Source organism: Anomaloglossus baeobatrachus, chromosome 5 (assembly GCF_048569485.1).
Source record: "Anomaloglossus baeobatrachus isolate aAnoBae1 chromosome 5, aAnoBae1.hap1, whole genome shotgun sequence".
NCBI lineage: Eukaryota > Metazoa > Chordata > Amphibia > Anura > Aromobatidae > Anomaloglossus > Anomaloglossus baeobatrachus.
The window spans coordinates 19853262-19872764 of record NC_134357.1 but is presented as its reverse complement, the minus strand read 5'-3'; the positions used below and the strand labels follow the sequence as shown (position 1 = coordinate 19872764).

The 19503-nt window shown below is 49.3% G+C and overlaps 1 protein-coding gene across 1 annotated transcript in view; it reads right to left on the bottom strand.

Annotated features, from left to right (window-relative positions):
* Nucleotides 1-19503, bottom strand: part of LOC142312571 (uncharacterized) — a 60547-nt gene that overhangs the window by 20159 nt on the left and 20885 nt on the right. The window lies entirely within an intron of this gene.

Sequence of the window (19503 nt, the reverse complement as noted above, 5' to 3'; positions counted from 1 at the left end):
ATAAGGAATAGTCGGGTAAACAGCTGGGATTGTCGAATCCAATGGATGCGGCAATCCTGAGTGGCTGCAGGCTGCTATTTTTAGGCTGTGGGGGGCCAAATAATCATGGGTCTCCCCAGCCTGAGAATACCATCCCCTAGCTGTCAGGCTTTACATGGCTGGCTATCAACATTTGCAGGGACCACATGCTGTTTTTTTAAAATTATTTATCTAAATAATTAAAAAAAAAAGCTGCATGTGATTCCTCTTCTTTTAATACACAGCCAAGATAAGTGCATGGCTGGAGGCTGCAGTCTGTAGCCATATGCTTTACCTGTGTTGGTTGTCATAATATGGGGGGACCTTACGCCAATCTTTTTTTCTTATTTATTTATTTTTACACCACTTTAAAAACCTGTAGACAGCGCCTGTGATTGGAAGCGTCAAACGCTGTCACACAGGCTGCCGGTGGAAGCAGTGCATATGCATAAAGGATAATGCACAGCACCCACATCGGAGACTTGGTAAGTATAGACTCTACTCACAGCCCCGCCACATTGCAGGAAAAGGATATTGCACCAAAACTTCTATATAATTCAACAACCAGGCTGCAGATTTCTGCACAGTCGGTATCTATCACATCAGTATAACAGCCCCAATATGACCCCACCTTTACTTTAACAGGTTAAATCGTGATGACAGGGTCCCTTTAACCCCGTCATCCCCAGTCACTAAAACACACCTAATTTGACAGGTTATAACTCTGGAATGCTTCAACGGATCCCGGCGATTCTGACATTGTTTTTTGTGACAAATTGTACTTCATGATAATGGTAAATTTAGGCTGATATTTTTTGGGTTTATTTGTGAAAATTTCGGAAAGTTTGCAAAAATTTCACAATTTTTAAACTGAAAATTTATGCCCATAAATCCGAGAATTATGTCACAAAAAATAGTTACTAAATAACATTTCCCACTTTACATCAGCGCAATTTTAGAAACAATTTTTTTTTCCGTTAGGAAGTTAGAAGGGGTCAAAGTTCATCAGCAATTTCTCAATTTTCCAACAAAATTTACAAAACCATTTTTTTAGGGACCACATACCATTTGAGGTGACTTTGAGAGGCCTAGGTGACAGAAAATACCCAAAAGTGACCCCATTCTAAAAACTGTACCCCTCATACTTCTCAAAACCACATCCAAGAAGTTTATTAACCCTTCAGGTGCTTCACAGTATCCAAAGCAATGTGGAAGGATAAAATGAAAATTTTACTTTTTAACACAAAAATGTTACTTTAGTCATAGAATTTTGCATTTTCACAAGGGAGAAGAGAGAAAATGCACCATACAATTATTGTGAAATTTCTCCCGAGTACCCTGATACCCCATATGTGGTAAAAATCAATTGTTTGGGCGCACGGCAGAGCTCGGAAGTGAAGGCGCACCATTTGAATTTTTGAATGCAAAATTAGCTGCACTCATTAGCGGACGCCATGTCGGGTTTGAAGACCGCCTGAGGTGCCTAAACAATGAAGCTCCCCCACAAGTGACCCCATTTTGGAAACTGGAGCCTTCAGATAATTTTTCTAGATGTTTGATGTGCACTTTGAACCCCTGGGGACTTCACGGAAGTTTATAATGTTGAGCCGTGAAAAGAAAAAAAACTATTGCTTCAACTAGATAGCTTTTTTTTCACAAGGGCATCAGGAAAAAATGCACCATAAAATGTATCTTCTTCTTTTCCTGAGTACGACGATACCCCAAATGTAGTAAAAATCCACTGTTTGGACGTACAGCAGGGCTCAGAAGGGAAGGAGCGCTATTCGAATTTTTGAGTGCAAATTAGCTGGACTCATTAGCAGACGCCATGTCAGGTTTGGAGACCCCTTGAGGTGCCTAAATTATGAAGCTGCCCCACAAGTGACCCCCATTTTGGAAACTAGACCCCTTAATAAATGTATCTAGATATTTGGTGAGCTTTTTGAACCCGCGGGGGCTTCACAGAAGTTAATAACGTTGAGTCGTGAAAATATATATATATTTTATTTTTACCACAAAACTGTTACTTGAACCAGGTAGCTTTTTTTTCACAAGGGTATCAGGAAAAAAAACGTATTGTGCAATTTCTCCTGAGTACGCTGATACCTCATATGTGGTGGAAAGTAATTGTTTGGGTGCACAGCGGGGAGGGAAGGAGCACCATTTGACAGCAAAATTGGTTGGAATCATTAGCTGAAGTCATGTTGCATTTGGAGACCCCCTGAGGTGCCTAAACACTGGAGCTCCCCCGCAAGTGACCCCATTTTGGAAACTAGACCCCTCAAGGAATTTATCTAAATGTTTAGTGAGCCCCTTGAGCCTCCAGGGGCTCCACAGACGTTGATAATGTTGAGCCATGAATACATTTTTCTTTTTTTTAACCACAAAACTTACTTGAACCAGGTAGCTTTTTTTCACAAGGGTATCAGGAAAAAATGCACCATAAAACGTATGGTGCAAATTTTCATGAGTGCGCAGATACCTCATATGTGGTGGAAAGTAATTGTTTGGGGGCATGGCAGGGCTCAGAAGAGAAGGAGCGCCATTTGACAGCAAAATTGGTTGGAATCATTAGCGGATGCCATGTCATGTTTGGAGACTCCCTGACGTGCCTAAACAATGGAGCTCCCCCACAAATGACCCCATTTTGGAACTAGACCCCTAAAGGAATTTATCTAGATGTTTGGTGACCCCTTGTACCCCCAGGGGCTCCACAGACGTTGATAACGTTAAGCTGTTAAAATTATTATTATTTTTTTTTTTACCACAAAAATCTTTGCTTCAACCAAGTAGCTTTTTTTTTTTTTTTTTTTTTTAACAAGGGTATCAGGAAAAAAATGCACCATAAAACGTATTGTGCAATTACTCCTGAGTACGCAGATACCTTATATGTGGTAGAAATCAATTGTTCGGGTACACGGCAGGGCTTGGAAGAGGAGCGCCATTTGACTTTTGAAACGCACAGACGCCGTGCATCACTGATTGGCCGCTGTAGGACGCATGGACGGATGAGATACAAAAAAAGCAACGGGGATACGTAAAAAAAAAAAACAAGTCACGCCGAAAATTGAGCAAGGATGCCGATCTGTTATGTGCATTCCTGATCAGCGCTCGGCCGCTGCACGACGCACACATGGATGAGGTGCAAAAAAACGACGCAAGATAGGGACCAAAAAAAAAAAAAGTCCCACTGAAAATTGACCATGGATGCAGATACGTTATGTGCACCACTGATCAGTGCTCAGTGGGACACACGGACGGATGAGGTTTAAAAATGGACAAGGGATACAGAAGAAAAAAAAAGTTATAATTACAGTACCCACAGGATTAGCAGGAGGATCACTGACCAGAGGAACTGCAGGAGGAATAGAAGGCAGCAAGATGGACAGCTTATTACAGGAGCAGTAGGCAGGAAATTGGACAGTTTATGTGTGAGGAGGACCCAGGAAGGACCCAAAAAAGACCCAGCGATGGAGGCAGATGTGATAGGACCAATGAAGATCTTGGACGACCCGGTGACAGCAGCTAGGGGACATCGGAGGAACAGCAGATGGAGAGGGGGAGGGGGAGACCGGAGAAGCAGCGGCAGAAGAATGGGGGCAGAATAGAGATCGCGGGGGTTGGGGGGGCAGATCGGGGGGGCACATCGGCAGGGGGCAGGGCCATCACAGGAGCACACAGAGACCATCACGTGGAGCAGCAGTGGCAGCAGCGGCGTACTACAAGTGTCGCGGGCGGAGGAGGGGACGCCGCGCTCTCCCACTGCTCGGGTCCAGCTGCCGCGGCTGCTGCGGCCTGCCGCTGCTCGGTGGCTCGAGCGATGGGCCGGATCCCGGGGACTCGAGCGGCGCTCCTCGCCCGTGAGTGAAAAGGGGAATTGGTGTTTTGGGATAGTTTATTGTCCGTGACGCCACCCACGGTTGTGGTGATTTGTTAACACCACCGCTGCTCTGTATGGGGAGCCCGGGAGTGATGGTATGGAGCAGCCAGTTGTTGATGTGCCCTCCGTGTGTAGGGGTTGTGGTGCTCCCGGGGCCCGGTGATGGGATTGGGATGGTGGACAGGCGGGTCTGGGGCCTGTGGAGGTGCAGGGGCGCAGGGGCAGCGCTGTGCCGCACGGCACGGAGGTACTCACTCAGCCAGTAAACACGACACAGTTCTCGGTAAACAAACGGCTGGTTGGACGGGTCCCTCGGACGGTTCACGGTGCTGATGTTCCCTGCAGTTAGCGGTGACGGTCTCTTCCCAGCACCTATGTAAAGTCCTTTTGGTAGCGATGGGTTCCCACCGGTTACCCACTCCTCGGCTTCAAGCTGGGCCGAAGGAGCTCTACTCTTGCCCGCAGGCGCTGGCCCTGGGAAACTGGTGCCCTGGCGGTGGCGGTGTCTCCCCTTCACGGTCGGGCTGTTGCCTTCAATTGGGACTTGGTTGTTAGGAGACAGACGTCCCCTTCACTGACGGATTTGGCAAATTATGGCGACTCCTAGCCTTGCCGGGATCCGAAAGGCCCCTGCCCTGGTGCTGACTGTTCTTCGTATACTGCTCCGGTACCGCCGGGTCACCACCCGTCCGCGGTCCTTCCAGCAACCTCCGAGCAGTCCCCCTGCAGACTATCACCTGCGTCTGCTGACCTTGCTGTCACTGTCCGGGGCACACACCCGGACCAACTTCAGGCTTTACAAAATTGTTTCTTTTCACTTTACTTCAGCTTCTCTCCTAAGCTCCTCTACCACTTCCTTCTACTTTCACTTCCCTAGCTGGACTCTACTCTCGCCCTCAGCTAGACTTCAACTGCCTGGTTCTCCCACCTCCAGGGCTGTGAACTCCTTGGTGGGCGGAGCCAACCGCCTGGCCCACCCCCTGGTGTGGACATCAGCCCCTGGAGGAAGGCAACAAGGATTTTTGGGTTAGCTTGATGTACCTGAAGGGAATGTGGGGTGCATGTGGTGTTGTGACCTGTGACCCCTGGCTTGCCCAGGGCGTCACACAAGTACCAGCCAGTTAACGCCGCAGTCATGCTGGGGGAGGGCTCCCCAGGAATGACAATGCAGCACCTCATAGCAGGATCTCACAGGATCGCATTGATTCAGGCATTGCGTTAGCCGCAACCAGTGTGATCGATGTGGTTGGCGGTTCAGATTTGAACAGCCAATCACAATAATCGTCAATGGGGGGTGGCAATACCACCCCCCCTGGGGTCAAGCAAAGGTCTCCTGCTGTAAGAAACAAGCAGGGGACATCATTTGAATCAAATGAATTTTAGGCAGTAAACTTACATCCCTGGTCGTTAAGTCATGTAAAAATAGGACGTAACTTTACTGCCTGCGGCCGAGAAAAGGTTAAAGCAAAAAACGGACAATGGAGTTATTGATCTTTTTCCAATTTCTCCTCAAAATAAAAAAAAATAAAAAAGTTCTATGCACCTAAAAATGGCGCCAATCAATAACACAAGCCCCAAATCTAAACCTAAGGGGTACTTCGCACACTACGACATCGCCTGCGATGTCGGTGGGGTCAAATCGAAAGTGACGCACATCCAGCGTCACTGTCGATATCGGAGTGTGTAAATCGCTTTTGATACGATTAACGAGCGCAAAAGTCGAATCATCGGTGTAGCGTCGGTCACTTCCATAATTTCGGAAGGACCGATGTTACGATGTTGTTCATCGTTCCTGCGGCAGCACACATCGCTGTGTATGAAGCCGCAGGAGCGAGGAACATCTCCTACCTGCGTCTCACGCTATGCAGAAGGAAGGAGGTGGGCGGGATGTTTACGTCCCGCTCATCTCTGTCCCTCCGCTTCTATTGGCCGCCGGATCGCTGTGACGCCGCACGACCCACCCACTTAGGAAGGAGGCGGGTCGCCGGCCAGAGCGACGTCGCAAGGCAGGTAAGTGCGTGTGAAGCTGCCGTAGCGATAATGTTCGCTACGGCAGCTATCACAAGATATCGCATGTGCGACGGGGGCCGGGACTATCGCGCTCGGCATCGCTAGCATCGGCTTGCGATGTTGTAGTGTGCAAAGTGCCCCTAACCCCCGCTCTCATACTGCGACAACCACAGAAAAGTAATCAAGTTCCGGCTCTTGGAAAACAACAATAAAAAAAACAAATAAACATATAAATAAACGCCGGGTTATAAGAAATAGCTGTGAAGAGATAAACAGTCCCTGGACGGGGAATCTGCACTCACCTCCGCCACCTGCAGAGCCGCACACTGGAAAATACGCTGCTCTGTGCTTACAGGACCTGCCGTGATGTCACCATCATGTGATCAGTCACATGTGTGGGAGGAGTCAGGGGTCACATGTCCAGGAGGCTCAGCGTGTGCTGCACTGCAGGGCTGGTTGTCATGGTGCTGGATCTCACTTTCCTTCTGCTGTTCCTGTATTTCTTGTTATTTCCTCACTTATATAGCGCTATTACTTCCACATTACAGCGGTGATCACCATCTTGTATATTCCTGGTTATACGTCGTCTAATATTATATTATTATTATTATAGCGCCATCAATTCCATGGCGCTTTCCATGTGAAAAGGGGTGTACATAATAGGGACAAGTACAATAATCATAAACAATACAAGGCACAGACTGGTACAGGAGGATAGAGCGGCATCTTATCTGATATTCGTTAACCCCTTAAGGATTCGTGTATTTTACCCCCTCATGACCTGGAATTATTTTTTTGGGGGCTTTTTCAACATCGTATTCTAAAGACTGCTCTATGTTTTTGGCCGTATGATAGGAGCGCTGTTTTTATGTTTTGGGGTTTGTTTGTTTTTTAATAATGCTATCTTTATCTTTGAGTAATTTTGAGTAATTTTTGAGGTTTGTTTTCTAGGTTTTAAAATCCGGCAGCTCCGTATACAGGAGTGTGGAGAACTCCGCTCCTGAGCCCCTCCACACATGCGGACCCTTCCCGGGGTGTCACATCCTAGCATTATTTCTGGTGCGGTCAGTCAATATTCCGAGGCCGTCAGCGCAGGTTTATTCTTTCCTCTTATATTTCCCTTTTCAGGTAAAAGGGCAGCATGGTGGCTCAGTGGTTAGCACTGCAGTCTTGCAGCGCTGGGGTCTTGGGTTCAAATCCCACCAAGAACACCATCTGCAAGGAGTTTGTATGTTCTCCCCGTGTTTGCGTGGGTTTCCTCCCACACTCTAAAAAAAACCCAAAAAGATAGTGACCTTAGATTGTGTGCCCCAATGGGGACAGTGTTGCCATTGTATGTAAAAGCACTATGAAAACCGCTCCAAGTCTTCGGAGAGGAGCAGTATACAAGTTTGACAAATAAATAAATGAAAGCAGCGCGGAGTATGGACGTGGTCATGTAAGAGAAGACATTCGGCCGCACTTCTCCTGTTTTACCTCTTAGCAGGTGTTTGATTCAGATGGAAGCAGTGACGATGAGAGGAACATTGTGTGAAAAGAAATCAAATAAAAAAGGGATGATATAAGTATTTATACAGTATATACCTGACCTGAGGAAGACTCTGTCTGATGCTGAAGCGTATAGCCCTGTATTTATCTCATAAATTCTTATGCACGTGTTACCTGCCTGTCTGTTACGCTCAGCAGCGGTTATGTCATCCCCCTTTTTTTCTTTTAATTTTGAACCTATTTTTCTGATGCATGGTGGTTCCTGCACCGTACCATCATTTGGGGCAAGCTGCAGCTGAGTCAGTCCATCTCTGGCTTTGTGCACATCCCAACAAGGTGAGGCTACTACTATATGCCCTTTCCACACTCACCATTTCCACTTTATAAAAGGGGTTCTCTCAGAATGATTGACATAAAATGGAATCCCTAATATAATTCAAACTGCAGTCTGTCCTAGTCATGTGTCAGTATGGGGAGGGACCTGTTGAAGCGCAATCCATGTAGCATGAAACAGCTGTCGTCCACACGCTCCCTGCATCTCAGAGCTCCTTGTGGTTTTAAGGAACCATGAAGAAAGAATTTAAGGAAGGTGAAGTATCAACTTTTTATTCTTTTGCTGCAACCAACAGACTATTTGACAGTTTGAGCACCACCGGAATCCTATTCTGCAGTGTATGGGGAATAAATCTACATCATACCAGCTTATGCATGTGAGTAGTGCTGAATTTTCTATTTATTCACTGTCAACCCAACCACTTGTTCTGTTTGAAGAGGAGTACGTGGCAAGTGCACACAGTCAATGGAGCACCGCATCACATCTCTGATGATGATGATAAAACACAGTTGGCAAGCGCTGCGGTTTTCTGCAGTGTGCAGACGGGAACGGAGGGCAGAGTTGAGGAGTTTATGGAAGATAACGCAAGGAATAAGGCTACATGCGCACGCTGCATCTTTTTGTGTTCACAAACTGCAGCCAAAACTGCACCTTGTCAGAGAGAGCCTGGAAATGTCACAAAAAACGCATGTAATTTTAGGTGCGTTTTTGGTGCGTTTTTCACACCCTGCGTTTTTGCGACAAATGTTGACAAAAACGCAGGAAGAATGAACATGCTGCATTTTATTTGTCACAAACCTTTGACAAATAAAACGCTGACAAACTGCAACGTGCGCATGACAAATCTGACTTCTCATAGACTTTGCTGGGAAGTCAAATGTCAGAAAGTTCTGACAACAAAACTGCAGCCAAAAAAGCAAGAAATAAAGCAGCGTGCGCATGTAGCCTAAGGAGTTCCTAGACCCCACATGGTGTCAATCCATCTGCGTGACGTGCAGTTTGGAGGAAGACGTGGTGGTCACGCTGCCCCAGCTGCACTGCAAAAGGGGGAGCAAGGTACAAAACCACTAAAACCAGCTCAACATAGCTCCATGGTGTGTAATTTCTTTACAGTGTGCTGACAAGACATGGGTGGTGTACACGCTGTGCCGTCAGAGCCTGAAGCAAGGCATAAATGTTTACCTAAGCACCACCTGCATGACAAGGCATGTGAATACAAAGAACAAGCTGCTGTGGAGTAGACACCTGAAAACCAGTGAAGATCTGAGGCTCATCCTTCTCCCTCTTCTGCTGTGGTTTCGGCCTCTTCCAGCCACTCCTGAGGAACAGAGCTTCCTGGCTCCCTGCAAAGCGAGGCTGTGACTCCACCACCACCAGCAGTGTCACCGAGCATCTCCACACCGTCCCATGGAAGCATTCGGCTGTCTTTCCCCAAGACAATGGAGAGGAACAGGAAGTAACCGCTTACCCACTCATGAGCCCTGGTCCTGAATGCCAGCATTTTCAATTTCCTGGCCATTGAAATGCTGCCATTCCAGCTGGTGGAGATGGCCACTTGCACAGGTGCCCTTTTCTGTCTGCGTCCGACAGTGCAGTGTCCAGTATGAGAGAGAGTGTGAGTGATAACCCCAAATTTACAACACCTGCTCCCCATTCACACCTGAGATCTTGTAACACTAATGAGTCACATGACACCGAGGAGGGGAACTAGCTAATTGGGCACAATTGAGCCATTTTCACTTAGGGGTGTTCTCAATTTTGTTGCCAGCGGTTTAGACATTAATGGCTGTGTTTGTTGTTTAGAGGGCGCCAAATTTACCTTGTGATACAAGCTGCACACTGACACTACATTCTATCACAGGGTCAGATCTTCAGTATTGTCCCATGAAAAGATATTTTGTATATATCTACAGAAACTTGAGGGGTGTACTAACTTTTGTGATCTGTTGTATATCTGAACAATTCAATTGTAATTAAAAGGAATAGTTTTTTTTTTAGGATTCATTGAACACTCCAAAAGTCCGACCTTCTACTGAGACTAGTCTTGGAGATACAGTTTCAGGAGAGTAATATCAGTCTCTTTACGAAAGAAATAATCAAATACTAAGGGGTGCTTTACACGCTGCAACATAGTTACCGATATATCGTCGGGGTCACGTCGTTAGTGACGCACATCCGGCGCCGGTAGCGATAGCACAGCGTGTAACACTAATGAGCGACGATCAACGATCACAAAATCGTTCCAAAACGGTGATCGTTGACACGTCGCTCATTTCCTTAATATCACTGCTGCCACCGGTACGATGTTGTTGGTCATTCCTGCGGCATCACACATCTCTATGTGTGACACCGCAGGAACAACGAACATCTCCTCACCTGCGTCCACCGGTAATGCGGAAGGAAGGAGGTGGGCTGGATGTTATGTCCCGCTCATCTCTGCCCCTCCACTTCTATTGGCCGGACACTTAGTGATGCGGCAGTGACGTCGCTATGACGCCGAACGCCCCTACCCCTTGAAGGAGGGATTGTTCGGCGGTCATAGCGACGTCGCTGTCAAGGTATGTGTGTGTGACGCTGCCGTAGCGATAATGTTCACTACAGCAGCGATCACACAGTAATGCACCCACGACGGGGGCGGGTGCTATAGTGCGCAACATCGCTAGCAATTGCTAGCGATGTTGCAGCATGTAAAGTACCCCTAAGTCTTAAGTCAATCTCAGTTGAGGCAACAGCTTGAGCCAGAAAACACCAGTGACCCCTGCAACAGGAAATCCTACGTAATCATGTAGACTATATAATGGATATTTGAGAGAGTTGATTATTGGGAAAGACCACTCATCCAAAGGAATTAAATGGAACCTGTCAGGTCCAATATGCACCCAGAGCCACAAGCAGTTCTGGGTGCATATCGGTAATCCCTGCCTAACCTTCCCTGTATACACTAGCATAAATAAAGAGATCTTTAGAAAAAGTATTTCTAAAGATCTTTTACCGTATGCTAATGAACGTGGGGACTAGTCCTCTTCCCTTGCTTAATTGGCCCCATTAGCATGTTAGTACACCCCTGTGGGTGTGCTATCATGCTAATGAATATGCAGTGTCACAGGATGATTTCACTCACCTCTCCGCCTCTATCGCGTCTGTCGGGGGATTTCGGCTCAATGCCCATGACCCAAGAGTTTGCGCACTGTGAAGCCGGGTGTAAGTGTCCTGGCTTCAACTGAAGTAGTGCGCATGATCCAGTGGTGTAGCAAAGGGGGGGCGGAGGGGGCGGTCCGTCCCGGGCGGCACGTGTCAGGGAGGCGGCATTTTGGCCACTCGCCTTCAGTTCTGCTGCCCCCGGGCCGAGTTCCGGGGACCACAGTCCTCGGCAGGAAACTGTGGCTACCGTCCCTTTAAGGCGCGCAGACCACAGCGTCGGCGTCCTCCTGGTTTGAGTGTCGTCTGTGGGCAGAGCTACCGCGCGCCTGCTCAGTCCCACAGATGAAGGAGGCGCAGTGCCAGCCAGCGACCACCGGCGCTGTGTGGGCCCCCTCTCCTCCATGACCAAGCGGTAAGTGCTACCCCCCTCGACCTGTATACTCCCTCCAGCCACCCGGTTTATGGGCCCCAGTGAGCTGCATGGGCTCCCCCACCCCCCCCGGAGCCGCGTGTGCGGGCCCCCAAGAGCCATGTGTGTGGGCCCCCAAGAGCCGCGTGTGTGTGTCTATATTTGAGGCAGAGTTGTATGTGTCTTTATGTATGCAGTAGAGCTGTGTGTGTCTGTATGTAGCAGAGTTGTGTGTGTCTGTACGTATGCATGTATGCAGCAGCTACAGAGTTGTGTGTGTCTGTATGTATGCAGTAGAGCTGTGGGTGTCTGTATGTAGCAGAGTTGTGTGTGTCTGTATGTATGCAGCAGCTACAGAGTTGTGTGTGTCTGTATGTATGCAGCAGCTAGAATTGTGTGTGTTTGTATGTATGTAGCAGAGTTGTGTGTGTCTGTATGTATGCATGTATGTATGCAGCAGCCTCAGAGTTGTGTGTGTGTGTGTGTAGCAGCTGCAGCGTTGTGTCTGTATGTATGTATGCAGCAGCTGCAGAGTTGTGTGTCTGTATGTATGCTGCAGAGTTGTGTGTGTATGTATGCAGCAGAGTTGTGTGTGTGTCTGTATGTATGCGCAGTAAAGCTGTGTGTGTCTGTATGTATGCAGCAGAGCTGTGTGTGTGTGTATAATAGGCCTACATGAGTGTAAAAAGGTGAAAGTCTAGGACTAATAGCAGCAGTCTACAATTAGATCTTTGATTGTAGTTCCATGAAAAATAAATATTTTGATGGCTTTCTGGATTTTTGAAAGTTTCTGGATTATCGACGGCCAACGGAGGGGGGCGGCAAATTTGACGACCGCCCCGGGCGGCAAAAGCAGTAGCTACGCCACTGGCATGATCCAAACTCCGGGGTCATGCGTACTGAGCCAAAATCCAGCATTGAACGTGATGGCGGCGGAGAGGTGAGTGAGATCATCCTGTGATGCGACGTATTTATTAGCATGTTAGCATGCCCACAGGGACGTAGTAACATGCTAATGGAGTTGACTACCAAGGGAAGCAACGCCCAGGGGACTAGTCCACTCGCTGATTAGCATACGATCTTTAGAAATACTTTTTCTAAAGATCTTTATCTATGCTACCAGACAGATGGACGGTATCCATGAACGCGATCCTGTTCCACTTGCACCCATGCAAGTCTATGGGGCAAGGGAAACATTGCACTGTTCTCGTGTTACACCGGTGTAACACGAGAGCAGTGCGAGAATCACAATTGCCGGCTACTGAGGAGAGAGGGAGATAAATCCCTTCCTCCCCTCCCCTCCGCAGCTGTGGTCTGATCGCACGATCGGACCATAGTCGCAATGACCATCGGCTCCCGCTGTGCTGCCAGAGTGAGCAGAGTGTCATCCTAGGATCGCACATAACCCCGTGTGGCCCCGGCCTAAAAGGTAGTCTTGAAAGATCTCTACATTCGTATATTCTCAGACAAGCTACAATTGCGTACATCAATTGCTTAGTGTATAGGAAAAGGTTTTCTCTTCTACCATTAATTTTCCCCCCTCATGAGCCTGGTAAAGAGGAACACAAAACACGATTTACATAATTATTCTCTATGAAAAGACAGTTTTCAAAACCAGAAAATGCCCTAGAAAATTATATAAAGTGTTATCACCATATATCTGTGTATTATCAGGATTCTAACCTCACTATTATAAGGTAATACATATACATCATCTGGATTCTGATTGATTAAAAGTTGTTTATTGGTAATTGCAAACATTTCATAAATTACATACAAATTTGATGTTTAAAAAGATCTAATTTGCTGACAAAACATTTCCCACATTCACAACACCGATATGTCTTCTCCTCTGTATGAATTATCAAATTATTAACAAGATCTGATTTCTGGTTGAAATCTCTCCCACATTACATTTTTGAAATTATTTTTTGGTAAGAAAAAAAACAAACAAAAAAAAACAAACAATGAGGTGTGGTCCACCCTTTTTCATAGCCAGCACAGGAACAGCAGCTGCGGGCTGCAACCATCAGCTGTCTGTTGTACCTTGGATGGTTATGAAAAATAGAGGGGATCCCACACTTTAAATTATTTGATTAAAAAAAAAAAAAATAATAATGACATGGGGTCCCCCCATTTTTCTACTACCAGCCAAGGTACAGGAGACAACTTGGGGCTGATTTTATTAGAGTGGGAAGGTCCATGATTGTATGGCCCTTTCCAGCTTAACAATAGCAGCCCACAGCCGACCCAGAAGTGACGCATACATTAGATGCACCAATTCTGGGGCTGGACCCGGCTCTTCCCGTTGCCCTGGTGTGGTGGCAAATAGGGTAATAAGGAGTTAATGGCAGCCCACAGTTGCCACTAAGCCCTAGATTAGTAATGAGAGGAGTCTGTGAGACTTCCCCATCACTAATCTGTAAGTGAAAGCAAATAATCTCAAACAACTCAAAAATCCTTTATTTGAAATAAAAGACAAAAAAGCACAAATCTTTCACCCAAAAAACACTCCTGCAGGTCTGATGTAATCCATTCGAGGTCCCACGACAATTCAACTCTGCTACATTTCAAGCTCCCAGCAAGCGCCATGGAACATGACTGCCCGCTGTGAGGTTCAAGGAGCAACTGAAGTGAGCTGTGTGATCAGCGGTGATGTTACTCAGGTTAGCCGTGGCCACAGCTGAAGGTTCCCACTGTTCTTAACCTATTACAGCAAATCACCTGAGTGACATCACCACTGACTCACGCCAGTCGCTGCCTGAACCTCACAGTGGGTAGTCAAGTTCTATGGCCGCTCAGTGTGAATTCAGATGAAGCAGTGCTAAAGGTGTTGTGGGACCTTGTGTGGATTATGCTGGACGTGCAGGGGTGTTTTTGGGGTTAATAAAGTAGTGAAAGAGGGTGCTTTCTTTGTCGCTCCATTGGGAGACCCAGACAATTGGGTGTATAGCTTCTGCCTCCGGAGGCCACACAAAGTATTACACTTAAAAGTGTAAAGCCCCTCCCCTTCTGCCTATACACCCCCCGTGCCTCACGGGCTCCTCAGTTTTTATGCTTTGTGCGAAGGAGGCTGACATCCACGCATAGCTCCACATCTTAGTCAGCAGCAGCTGCTGACTATGTCGGATGGAAGAAAAGAGGGCCCATAACAGGGCCCCCAGCATGCTCCCTTCTCACCCCACTCTGGTCGGCGGTGTTGTTAAGGTTGAGGTACCCATTGCGGGTACATAGGCAGGAGCCACATGCTGTTTTCCTTCCCCATCCCTTAATGGGCTCTGGGTGAAGTGGGATCCTAATCGGTCTCCAGGCACTGGGACCGTGCTCCCTCCGCAGCCCCTGGGGAATCTGCTGGACAGGAGCCGGGTATCGTCAGGGACAAGGCCCTGCTACTGTGAGGTACTCTGTGTCCCCGTGGGGGACCGCGCATGGAGCGCTTGTGCCATACACACTGCAGCACTGCTGGGTGTGTTAGTGCGCCGGGGACTACCGCGCCGACCGCGCTTATTTGCCGGCCGCGCTTATAACTTTAGTCGCCGGCTTTTGCGGCCTAGTATCGCATATTCCCGCCCCCAGGCCTGCCAGTCAGGGGAAGGGCGGGACGCTGCACAGAACGTCAGCGCTGAGGGCTGGAGCATACTTTGTATCCTCCTCCCCCCTCACTCAGCACAGTGGGGCATCAGATTCCCGCACTTTCTAGGGCACGCCCACGGCCCTCTCCTCCCCACAGAACGCCGGCAGCCATTCCTGTCAGCACTTCTGACGCTGGAGAGGAGAGACAACACGGCTCTGGGAGGCCCAGGCAGGGAATCTGGTGATCACACAATCGCTTTGAGCGGTCGGTAAGCAGCACCTGTGGTGCTGGCCCCACTCAGTGCCGAAGTGTACATATATATATATGCTTATATGCTATACATTTACACTGTACGGTCGCACTGTTGATTTTTGGCTATATACCCTCCTGGATTGTACTCAGAGGAGACAACAGCATGTCGTCCGCAAAAAGCAAGGGTGGCAAAGCACAGGCTTACTTTGCAACCTGTACCTCATGTGCGGCTATACTACCGGCAGGCTCCACCGACCCTCATTGTGTGCAATGCTCGGCCCCTGTGGCACTTGCTCAGCCGGAGCCTCTGCTACTGGTGGCCCAGGTGGAACCACCTGCTACCACTGTCCAGGTGACAGGGACGGAGTTTGCAGTATTTGCTGACAAACTGTCTGAGAGTATGGATAAATGGTCTGCTAAGATACTAGAAGCCTTACAGTCCAGACCGGTGACTCAGGCCCCGGGCACTGTTGAATCATTGACCCCAGGCCCCCCTCAGTTGGAGCAGCAAAGTGCTCCTGGGGTGACTCATAGGTCCCAGGGTGAGGTCTCTGACACGGACCGCAGTCCCAGGCCGCCTAAGCGGGCTCGCTGGGAAATTCCCTCGACTTCATCACACTGTTCAGGGTCTCAGCAGGAGGACTCTCTGGATGATGAAGCGGAGGTAGCAGATCAGGATTCTGATCCTGAGGCCGCTCTCAACCTAGATACACCTGAAGGTGACGCCATAGTGAATGACCTTATAGCGACCATCAATCAGGTGTTGGATATTTCTCCCCCAGCTCCTCCAATTGAGGAGTCAGCTTCTCAGCAGGAGAAATTCCGTTTCAGGTTTCCCAAGCGTACATTGAGTACGTTTCTGGATCACTCTGACTTCAGAGAGGCAGTCCAGAAACACCGAGCTTGTCCAGATAAGCGCTTTTCCAAGCGCCTTAAGGATACACGTTATCCCTTCCCCCCTGACGTTGTCAAGGGCTGGGCTCAGTGTCCCAAGGTGGATCCTCCAGTCTCCAGACTGGCGGCTAGATCCATAGTTGCAGTGGAAGATGGGGCTTCACTCAAAGATGCCACTGACAGACAGATGGAGCTCTGGTTGAAATCCATCTATGAAGCTATCGGCGCGTCTTTTGCTCCAGCATTCGCAGCCGTATGGGCACTCCAAGCTATCTCAGCTTGTCACTCGCAGATTAATGCAGTCACACGTGCCTCTGCTCCGCAGGTGGTGTCCTTAACCTCTCAGGCGTCGGCGTTTGCGTCCTACGCCATTAATGCTGTCCTGGACTCTGCGAGCCGTACGGCGGTAGCATCCGCCAATTCGGTGGCAGTCCGCAGGGCCATGTGGCTACGTGAATGGAAGGCAGACTCTGCTTCCAAAAAGTTCTTAACCGGTTTGCCATTTTCTGGCGACCGCCTGTTTGGTGAGCGATTGGATGAAATCATTAAACAATCCAAGGGAAAGGACTCATCCTTACCCCAGTCCAAACCAAACAGACCTCAACCACGGAAGGTACAATCGAGGTTTCGGTCCTTTCGGTCCGCGGGCAGGTCTCAATTCTCCTCGTCCAAAAGGCCTCAGAAGGATCAGAGGAACTCCGATTCATGGCGGTCTAAGTCACGTCCTAAAAAGACCGCCGGAGGAACCGCTCCCAAAGCGGCCTCCTCATGACTTTCGGCCTCCTCACACCGCATCCTCGGTCGGTGGCAGGCTTTCCCGCTTTTGCGACGCCTGGCTGCCACAGGTAAAAGACCGTTGGGTGAGAGACATTCTGTCTCACGGTTACAGGATAGAGTTCAGCTCTCGTCCTCCGACTCGATTCTTCAGAACATCTCCGCCCCCCGAGCGAGCCGATGCTCTTCTTCAGGCGGTGTGCACTCTGAAGGCAGAAGGAGTGGTGATCCCTGTTCCCTTTCAGCAACAGGGTCACGGTTTTTACTCCAACTTGTTCGTGGTGCCGAAAAAGGACGGATCCTTCCGTCCTGTTCTGGACCTAAAACTGCTCAACAAACACGTAAAAACCAGGCGGTTCCGGATGGAATCGCTCCGCTCCGTCATCGCCTCAATGTCCCAAGGAGATTTCCTAGCATCAATCGACATCAAAGATGCTTATCTCCACGTACCGATTGCTCCAGAGCATCAGCGCTTCCTGCGTTTCGCCATAGGGGACGAACACCTTCAGTTCGTGGCACTGCCTTTCGGCCTGGCGACAGCCCCACGGGTCTTCACCAAGGTCATGGCAACAGTAGTAGCAGTTCTGCACTCTCAGGGACACTCGGTGATCCCTTACTTAGACGATCTGCTTGTCAAGGCACCCTCTCAAGTGGCATGCCAACACAGCCTGAACATTGCTCTGGAGACTCTCCAGAGTTTCGGGTGGATCATCAATTTTCCAAAGTCAAATCTGACACCGGCCCAATCACTGACATATCTTGGCATGGAGTTTCATACTCTCTCAGCGATAGTGAAGCTTCCGCTGGACAAACAGCGTTCACTACAGACAGGGGTGCAATCTCTCCTTCAAGGCCAGTCACACCCCTTGAGGCGCCTCATGCACTTCCTAGGGAAGATGGTAGCAGCAATGGAGGCAGTTCCTTTTGCGCAGTTTCATCTGCGTCCACTTCAATGGGACATTCTCCGCAAATGGGACAGGAAGTCGACGTCCCTCGACAGGAACGTCTCCCTTTCTCGAGCAGCCAAGGCTTCCCTTCAGTGGTGGCTTCTTCCCACTTCTCTGTCGAAGGGGAAATCCTTCCTGCCCCCATCCTGGGCTGTGGTCACGACGGACGCGAGCCTGTCAGGGTGGGGAGCGGTCTTTCTCCACCACAGGGCTCAGGGTACTTGGACTCAGCTAGAGTCCTCCCTTCAGATCAATGTTCTGGAGATAAGGGCAGTGTATCTTGCCCTAAAGGCGTTCCAGCCGTGGCTGGAAGGCAAGCAGATCCGAATTCAGTCGGACAACTCCACAGCGGTGGCATACATCAACCACCAAGGCGGAACACGCAGTCGGCAAGCCTTCCAGGAAGTCCGGCGGATTCTGCTATGGGTGGAAGCCACAGCCTCCACCATATCCGCAGTTCACATCCCGGGCGTAGAAAACTGGGAAGCAGACTATCTCAGTCGCCAGGGCATGGACGCAGGGGAATGGTCCCTTCACCCGGACGTGTTTCAGGAGATCTGTTGCCGCTGGGGGATGCCGGACGTTGACCTAATGGCGTCCCGGCACAACAACAAGGTCCCGACATTCATGGCACGGTCTCAAGATCACAGAGCTCTGGCGGCAGACGCCTTAGTTCAGGATTGGTCGCAGTTTCAGCTCCCTTATGTGTTTCCTCCTCTGGCACTGTTGCCCAGAGTGTTACGCAAGATCAGGTCCGACTGCCGCCGCGCCATCCTCGTCGCTCCAGACTGGCCGAGGAGGTCGTGGTACCCGGATCTGTGGCATCTCACGGTGGGCCAACCGTGGGCACTACCAGACCGACCAGACTTGCTGTCTCAAGGGCCGTTTTTCCATCTGAATTCTGCGGCCCTCAACCTGACTGTGTGGCCATTGAGTCCTGGATCCTAGCGTCTTCAGGGTTATCTCAAGAGGTCATTGCCACTATGAGGCAGGCTAGGAAACCAACGTCCGCCAAGATCTACCACAGGACGTGGAGGATATTCTTATCTTGGTGCTCTGATCAGGGTTTTTCTCCCTGGCCATTTGCCTTGCCCACTTTTCTTTCCTTCCTTCAATCCGGATTGGAAAAAGGTTTGTCGCTCGGCTCCCTTAAGGGACAAGTCTCAGCGCTCTCTGTGTTTTTTCAGAAGCGCCTAGCCAGACTTCCACAGGTACGCACGTTCCTGCAGGGGGTTTGTCACATAGTCCCTCCTTACAAGCGGCCGTTAGAACCCTGGGATCTGAACAGGGTGCTGATGGCTCTTCAGAAACCACCTTTCGAGCCAATGAGGGATATTTCTCTCTCACGCCTTTCGCAGAAAGTGGCCTTCCTAGTAGCAGTCACATCACTTCGGAGAGTGTCTGAGCTAGCAGCGCTGTCATGCAAAGCCCCTTTCCTGGTGTTTCACCAGGACAAGGTGGTTCTGCGTCCGGTTCCGGAATTTCTCCCTAAGGTGGTATCCCCCTTTCATCTCAATCAGGATATCTCCTTACCTTCTTTTTGTCCTCATCCAGTTCACCAATGTGAAAGGGATTTGCACTTGTTAGATCTGGTGAGAGCACTCAGACTCTACATTTCTCGTACGGCGCCCCTGCGCCGCTCGGATGCACTCTTTGTCCTTGTCGCTGGCCAGCGTAAAGGGTCACAGGCTTCCAAATCAACCCTGGCTCGGTGGATCAAGGAACCAATTCTCGAAGCTTACCGATCTTCTGGGCTTCCGGTTCCCTCAGGGCTGAGGGCCC